The following is an 8,532-nucleotide window of genomic DNA, read 5'->3' as shown; positions in this document are numbered from 1 at the left end:
CAAGCTCTTTTTGCTGATGGTGAATACTGCATACCCAAGCCCTTCTCTTTATTCTTAGCTACTTACCAGTGACTGCCTTTGCTTGGTTCATTGATTTATTCCCTTCCTTACCCTGCTGCAGATGACCTTGCTCCATTCCACATGCCGGGAAGGCCACAAGAATCTCATATGCCCTGAACTGAGTCACGCAAACACACTAAAACACCTCTCCCCCTTCAAATAGCATAAAGTGCTGCATACACACTAGGGACAAAGGAGGAAAAAGTGTTTGGTGTTACACAGTTGACAATGTTACCTGCTGCATTTTAAAAAGAGTTGAGGTAATAGAAGATGCTTTGGGAGGGTTTTTTTATTTTAACCCATTATTTTTATATGGCAAAAGCACCTACTGCTTGCTATACAAATCAGATGTTGGTATTATCCTGTCAGAAAAATGCAGTTTACATAACCATAAAATCTGACTTTTTATTATTTATTTACTGCTATAGCACCAAGCAGTCACAAGGCACTACCTGAATAGGTGTATACTATTCATTAGTCTTGTCAATATCCAAAAGATTTTCAAGAATGACCAGTGAGTTGGGAGTCTCAAATTCATTGTGTTCCAGGTGAGAAACATTGTGAAGAGAGTCATTGTTGTTTAAATAGTCCTTTTAAAGTGCCCCATGCTGGAACACTGGTAAATCAAGGACCTTCAAAATCAGTAGTTAATTATGAATGTCTCAGCCATTGGCCTTAAAAAGCTTGCAGCAGAATAAGCAGTGTGTGTTGTTAGTAAGAGAAAATCCTCAGTGAGGCTGAGCGAGCTTCAAGCTAGACTATATAGACTACAGGAACTCTATATTTGCCCATAGACTACTCTTCTGTGGCATAAAAAAATGGTGTATCCCCAATGTTCTGGAGGGATAAAGATTATTTTCCCATTAATAATAATAAATACCTTAATCCTATTTAAACCTTTGAAATGTACCCAACCAACAACAGTCCCTCAGCCAGATTCTCACTTGTTACATCCACCATAGCTCCCCCTCAGAAGTTATCTTATACTATAGAGGACACAATTATTTTTATTCTTTCAAAAGGTATTTTTAAAATACTACATTATTTATGACTCTTGCCAGTGAGCAAGTGAGAGGTGACAGAGGAGAGAAAGAGAGACACACATGAGCGAGGCTACTCAGCATTCATTTAGGTGGTCGGCTTACAGTAAAACACATTAATCTTCAGAAATTAAAGAAGTCAGTGTGCTGCTTCTGCCTTTCATGTGTTCAGCCTAGACAGGGCCTTTGCTGCCAGGAGGCAGGTCCAACTGGGAGGAAAAGATGTTAGAAAGCCACCGAATCAGCCAAGATACTCCCTGCAGATTTGCTTCTTTTTTCCAAGTCACTGACATCTTCCTGTACTCTCCTTGTGGATGCTTTTGACGTGTCAGCTACTAAAAGGACTGATTCCACTCCTTTAGGAAACTAGAATAAAGGAAGAAAAAATACTGCTATACTGTTAAATACTAGCAGCATCTTGTTTAGGAAACTGCTGTCCTGAGAAGAAGCTCTGCTGTCAAAGCTATGAAGGGCACCAGGACTTGAGATGAAGACTTTTCCTTTCCTTCTTCAGAGAGAATCACCACAATCTGTTTTGACAATGTGACCTGATATTAGACACAGGAGAGTTTGCATGTTTGTTTTCCTGCAGGGAACAGACTGTCCAGTACTCAAAGAGAGCCCGGTGAAGAGGAGAGGAAGTGCTGCTCCTTGCTTTTTGACACTGCTGTTGCCTAAGCACCACTGACATGCCTGCCTGAGACTGTACAAGGAGGGAGCACTACCCACGCTATGGGACTTGCTGACACCACTTTAGGCAGCCTCTGTGTGAGCATGTGAAGATCTGTATGTTTTACCTGAGTCTCAACAGGAACACGTAGGCAGGTTGTGCTCACTGGAGCCCTTCTTTCCCTAGGCAGTGATGGATAGTACGCAGTCATGATCCAAGTAGGGAGAGTGGAAGAAGTAGGAATTAACAGCCCGTTTCTGTCATGGCAGTAGGTTAATGCAAAGTGCTGTCTTATACCCTCCTGTGGAAAACATTTCTCCAAAATCTGCAAAGACAGTCAAATAACAAAACAGCAGATACTAAGAGATATTTAGGTCAAAACAGGATGGATGGGACAGAAACCTCAGGCTGTGACAAGCTGAGTGGGCACTAGAACAAAGTAGAGAACTCAGTTCTGTTTAATTAATGCCAAATAGGGGAAAAATATTTTGTGGTATTTACTTTGAATATAAAACTTCACTCCTTTGCTATCCCTAAGTAAATAACTAAGTCTGCTGTGCACTCTCAAGGAATTGAGTTGCAAGCACTTACCTCTGCTCAGCTCCAAGTTGCCCAACATGTGATGAACAGGTGGGATCCCTGGCCCTCCCACACAGTCTTGTCCCTCCTCTGGGAACCCTTCCGATTCCCTCCATTACCCTAAAGCAGGGGGGTGTCCCTATGAACTGGAGAATAACATACTGTTTATTTTTAATATCTCCCAGCAGCACTTACGCACTTCTTAAATAAGATAATCCATGTCCAAAGATCTGCACAGAAAGCAACCCCTGGTTATCTGACTTTCCCTCAGCAGTAGAACAGCACCAGATTGTGTGGGAAAGATGTGTGGGTAACTGAACCACACACCTAATTTGTCATTTACAGAAAAAGGATATCATGAAAATGTTGTCGTTTTAGTTTGCTCCCCCTAACCTATGAACATGTGGCATAGAAAGCTGTGGATCCATCTCCCAAATTACACAGCTCAAGTCTTCTGCCAAATTTTGAGCATCAACTACCATTTATTAGAGTTGTTTGCTCTCAGTAAGTGGCACTTTTAACAATGAGAAGAACTCAAAAGACTTCCATGATTCACAGAAAGCCCAGCATCTGACAGCCTTTTCCTGCCCCCAATGGGCAAAATTTGGAAGTATAATTGGTTTGGGTGTTAGCTAGGCTCCACTGCAACACACTTCCAATTTAAACACATTTTAAAAAAACAGCTTGCTTCTCTCTATCCTCAACTATTTATAAAAAAAAGAAAAGAGCTGTTTATTTCTATCACCCACCCAAGAACTGTTTTTTTCACCAAGGTACCTATGTACCACAACAAAGCATGGAATTGATATATGAAAGCCCCCTATCACTAACCCAACTTAAAAGCAGGTTGCTTTCTAGTTAAATTAAATGAGTAGCCTGCATTTAACTTGATAGCAGGTAAACTGCATCAGCTCTAAACCCAACTGATGCCAGCATATTTTAATTTTATCTAGCTTGTCTACCTCATGGGTTTCTGTGCACAAGCAGACATGGGGTCCCACTGGCACAAGGGGAGTTCCACAGATGCACCAAGAAGGGCACCATAGTGGAACAGGAGCACAGTCAGCTCCAGCATCTACAAATGTTATTTTCCTGATTGTCCCTGACCTTAATGTTTTTATCACAAGCCCAGTATTCTTCCTAGGATTTCTGTTCCTGAAATTACTGCAGATGGGAAAGGAAGTTTCAGTCCTCCATCAACAGAGCAACTTACAAGTGACCCCTGAGAAAGCATCTCAACAAACAATCAATCCAATATGCATTATAAAAGATTCAGGACTCCATAGCCTCCGAGTGTCTACATTACTTACCTCATAATTTTTGAGCATTTGAGACTAGCAAGGTTCAGAGAGGGAGGAAACTTTGAAAGAAGTAGAAGGTCAGCATATTCCTGTATCATACCTGCTGTTTGATCTGAGTTTCCAGTCCTGATGCATATTTGACTGCTGCTTCTCAATTTCTAGTTAACAAGAGTCGGTGGTTAGATACAAAGGCTCTGAACAGTCCCAATCTTATTTATTTTTTTAGAAAGCAAACCTCATACATGAGCCTGATCTGAGATATTGAACCAACTCTCAGAGTTTTAAGCATTTTCTTTCAGGTGCTTCCTGCCTAGAAAAAATAAACCCACTCTCCTAGAGATGATTCTGCTTTTATGAAAGAGATGTGAAGCTCAAGATTGGGACTAGGCATGATAGCCTAATTTCTTCAGCAAAGAAAACACTGCAATATTGTGGGTTACTCTGATTTATTTGATCATTCTTGAATCCCTGCCTAGTTATCTTTGCTGGTGCTGCAGAGGTGGCATAATTTTGACATACTTGAAGTTCTGTTGCAAAAGGGAAGAGAACACTAGAGATGAATTCCGAGGGAGGGGGAAACAGTTGTTAGAGCGGATACCAACTGCAACCGTAAATAAAAACCTGTAAGAAATACAGCTACTAAATGAATTAGGAAGCAGCTAACAAGATCAGAATTGAAAAAGTCATACTGATTTCAGGAAGCGCTCAGATTTTCAGATTTGAAAGGTAACCAGAAGGGGAAAAGTTAAGCAATTATCACGTCACTCAACCCTGGCATTAAAACTTCTATTTGAAGAGTTGACATATATTTTTAAACACATTGTCCTTGTGCCAAGGACAGAAAATCCAGCCTCAAAGTGATTAAGTGCTGAGCTGAATGCACAGCTTCATACATGAAGAAATAATCAATACAATATGTTAAGTGGCAGCTCTTGACCAAGGCACATCAGAGGACAAAAGAAAGAGGAGACACTTGAGGTAGACTATTAAAATTCCAAGGATTTACCATTATAAAACATGCACTGCTGTGGTACATTGTTGATATGGAAACAGAAATACCTTTGAGAGTAAGTACAAAGAGAGGAATCTTACACACAAGTTATAGCTTACATAGCTTATTTCCAATATGGGATCATTTTGTGCTTACTTTAAGTCTAAACTAGCACCAGAAAAACTCCCCAAAGAAATATATTAAAGCATTTATGACGACTGTGAAAGCGGTATTAAAAGGACAGCTGGTGTTTAGGAGGCAGGAATTAAATGGGTCCAGATAAAAGAACATTAAACAGCTTCATTTTCTCTCAAAAACAGACATTGACAGTTGGTAATAGCATATGTACAGCTATACCTATTTGAAAGACTTGCTTTTTAGGTATATGTATATATCAGAGGAACAGAGTTATTTTTATGTTTGGGTTGGCAACAAACTCATGTCCCTCCCAAACAAAAAATATGCTTTTTCCTCATTTCAAGGCTGAAAAGCTGCAGTATTCCTTACTGGCAGTGACAGCAGAGACTACACACATCACAGACACTGCAAAATGGAAAAGGATGATTACATCCTACCAATGCTCTGCCTCACACGCTGGCTTATTAGCAGCCTGAAGACTGGATTCAGGGTTGAGCAAGTTAGCTGATACATGATTACGCAAATATGCTTATATCTGCATTACTCCAGAAGAACCAGTACTCACCTCTCCACAGGGCCACTGCCTGGACACAGTGCAAAGCCCCGTGGAGCCTGATTGAAGGTAGTTAATGTCTGATAAGTGGTGAGCTCAGGAGACACAGATGTAATTTTTTCTAAAGGACAGAAAGGTGGTCTCCGTCTGAGAAGTTTGTGTGCCTGCCACCAGTTATTCCTTGTTTTATTACTTGCACTACACCCTCAGGTTTCTAAACAAGAACATTTGTGCAGCCCTGCAAACGCTACTGGAGTGTCTTACAGATATTTGGAGGAAAAAAAAAAAAACTGAAAGGCCACTCCCCCCCCAACATAAGAGAAGTTGTTGGATTAGCTCCAGGAACTTTGTTCTCTCCTTATAGTATGCGGTCACGTTGCATTCACACACTGATGAAGACTCACTTGGGAAAGTGAAGTAAAGAAATAAGGCAAAAAGTGAGTAAGCTCCAGCAGTATGAGGCCATAATCCAGAAGACACTAAGATTTACAGCTTCCTTTCTAGTCTTCTGAATTGATTAGGTGTTGGCAGCAGAGCCTCTGTGGCAGAATTAGCACCAGATGACACATTCCTACTTCCACTAAGTAGTAAGAAGTCCTTAATAGAAATAATCAAGCTGTTAAACTTGAAGGAACAGGGAAAATTAATGCAGGCTGTAGACAAATGCACCATGACAGTACTGGAGGCAATGGATGCTAAAACTGATTTAGTAACTACTGCTTTGGTAGGCCTGAAGTTAAGACTGGAGAGACAATAGAAAAGGCAGTTCATTGAGGATCACTAGTTGCAAGAACTAGGTACAAGACTGCCTGAGGGCCCACTTTAGCACAGGTTGAGTCCAACTCCATTTTTGGTATAGTGTGGTAGTCAAGACATGTGATCCTCTACATTTCTACAGGCATTAGGCAGTGCACTGTCCCCCTCTGCCCACAGGGTTGTCCAGGTACAGTGGAAGCAACCCACAAGCAGCACCCAGAAGTCCTCTCTGTTATGGCAGCTCTTAGGACACAGCTGAAGCCCACTTATCTAGACCACCACAGTGGCAGTTCACCAAGGCAATTCTAGTGCCTTTGGCTCAAGCACCATCATGGCATACTGTCTGTAGTCTTGACATGGCTCTGACTCGGTACTGGTTGCTGGACAAGTCTGAGGCATCCACTGAAGCCTTTTCATTTGCTTTATGAGGCTTCCTGATACTTACTGCGGTAGTAGAGGCTGCACAAATAGGAAGGCAGGTCCTGACCCAAAGCCAGGTTCAGACAGAGCTGTGGGGAGACCTGCCTTCAGGGTCTGCACAGCCACCACTGTCACACATTGGCTTCTCTTACTTGGAGACAGTAGATAATGATGGGAGTTTCAATATATTACTCCTATTGGGATTCCCTCTTTGCTATAGGATCAGTATATTAAAATAAAAGTTATTCCAACCTGGTTTTGCCTCAGGTCAAACAACACAAAGAGAAACACCGATCCTGGATAAGCACAATCCTGTCATAGACCTGTGTGCTCCCATTCTTCATATATCAGACAGTACTCACTGCTCCAATTCTCACAAGCCCCGGTATGACTATGGGATATGTGAGGAGACACAGACCCATCCACAGAGCCAGGGCAAGAGTCAAAGCCTTGCTGACACTGATGCAGGATCCTCCTTTAGGAAGCAGGAAAGCTTCTTGTGCTCCTGCCCCCTCCACCCCCTAGAAGGGGTGGTCAGACAAGTCTGTCCTCGAAGCAGAGCAGCTACTACAGTTTTTGGTAATTAGTTATGTGCTTCAAGTTCAACCCACTATTAAACAGTTAGACTGAAACATCTGCTAAGGGCTATCCCAGGATATTTTTTATTTTGAATTTAGAAGAAAAGAAGTTCTACTAAAATATCAGTGCAGTGAGAGGAGACATTTGAGTTTGCTACCAAAACCTGTTCACTGCACCTCAAAAAGGAGTTTCAGCCTTGGATACATTTTAAAAAATAAGTTTTCAAATAGCTCAGTTTCTTTAATTTTAAACAGCTAATGTCAATTTTTGTTTGAAAACAGAGAAGTCTGCAAGTAGTGTAAGTTAATAGCTCAGAGAATTTGGTCATTAGTTCTACCAAAAAAATAAAACAAATAAAATCCAATCAGCACTAGGCAAGATTATTATGAATAGCAATTTCAAGACTTCAGAAACACTCTGTATTTACACTGATGGCAGAATCCTACAGTGGCAAGAACAAATTTTGCTGCACTAGGTACTTTCTAGGCATATTTTCTCCACTTCAAATTTCTTTAGCTTTCAACAGCAACTTTAATTACATTCACACTTACTATTTGCTTACTGCCAGAAAAAAAGGAGAATTAGCATAGAATTCAAGTAAAAAGTAGTAGAGTTATATACAATATACATAGCTGGTACTGGTAATTTTATTTGACCACTACCTAAGCATGCAGTAACATGGCCACAATACATAAATACACAAATCAATCAGTTTCTTACTTGTTTCCTCTACCTTACAAAATTCTAAAAATAAATTTGAAGCAGATGTCTAGAGTTTTAAGGCCTTTAATTATCTTGATTGAACTGAATAGCTCATCTAATGAGAACTTATCTAGAAAAGCAACCGATTTCAATTTGGGGATACTAATAGATGGTTATCTCACCTATTCCCTCAGTAGCAGGCTCACAGTGCTCCTTACCCTCATCAGCAAGGTGCTCTGTCTTCACTTCAAGTTTCCTTTATCTTCTAGGCATTCCTCCTCCTTACATCTCTTATTTTCTTCCCACCCAGAAATATATGCAGCAAAGCAAGACTCTCCTCAGTTTTCTTAATAGCTAAACATATAACAGGTAATTTTCTTAGTGATTTTTTTCCTAGACTTCCCAGTACTTGATTTCTTTTCCAACTCCCTCCCTAAATCTCAACATCCTTTCAAAAGCATTGCATGCAGTTATTCAGTACCTGCTTAACATCTGTGCATGATGCTGGCAATAACAAATATTATGTAGCCAAGAAGCAGTTAATCCTTTTGTTACAGCACTTCAAGAGTTTAAGTTAAACTGTTTGTTCAGAATGAGATCTGTGTCTTCTAGTTTTCAAGCAACAGACACTCTGTTGATGTGATCCACCTGATTTTCTTACCCTGGAGATGCATGTTTACATGAAAGCTGTCTTAAATCAGCAAAACCATCACAGAAATAGATTAATTCCAATCTCACATACA

The sequence above is a fragment of the Strix aluco genome, chromosome 3 (assembly GCF_031877795.1).
Source record: "Strix aluco isolate bStrAlu1 chromosome 3, bStrAlu1.hap1, whole genome shotgun sequence".
NCBI classification, from domain to species: Eukaryota; Metazoa; Chordata; class Aves; order Strigiformes; family Strigidae; genus Strix; species Strix aluco.
This window is presented reverse-complemented; position numbering follows the sequence as displayed.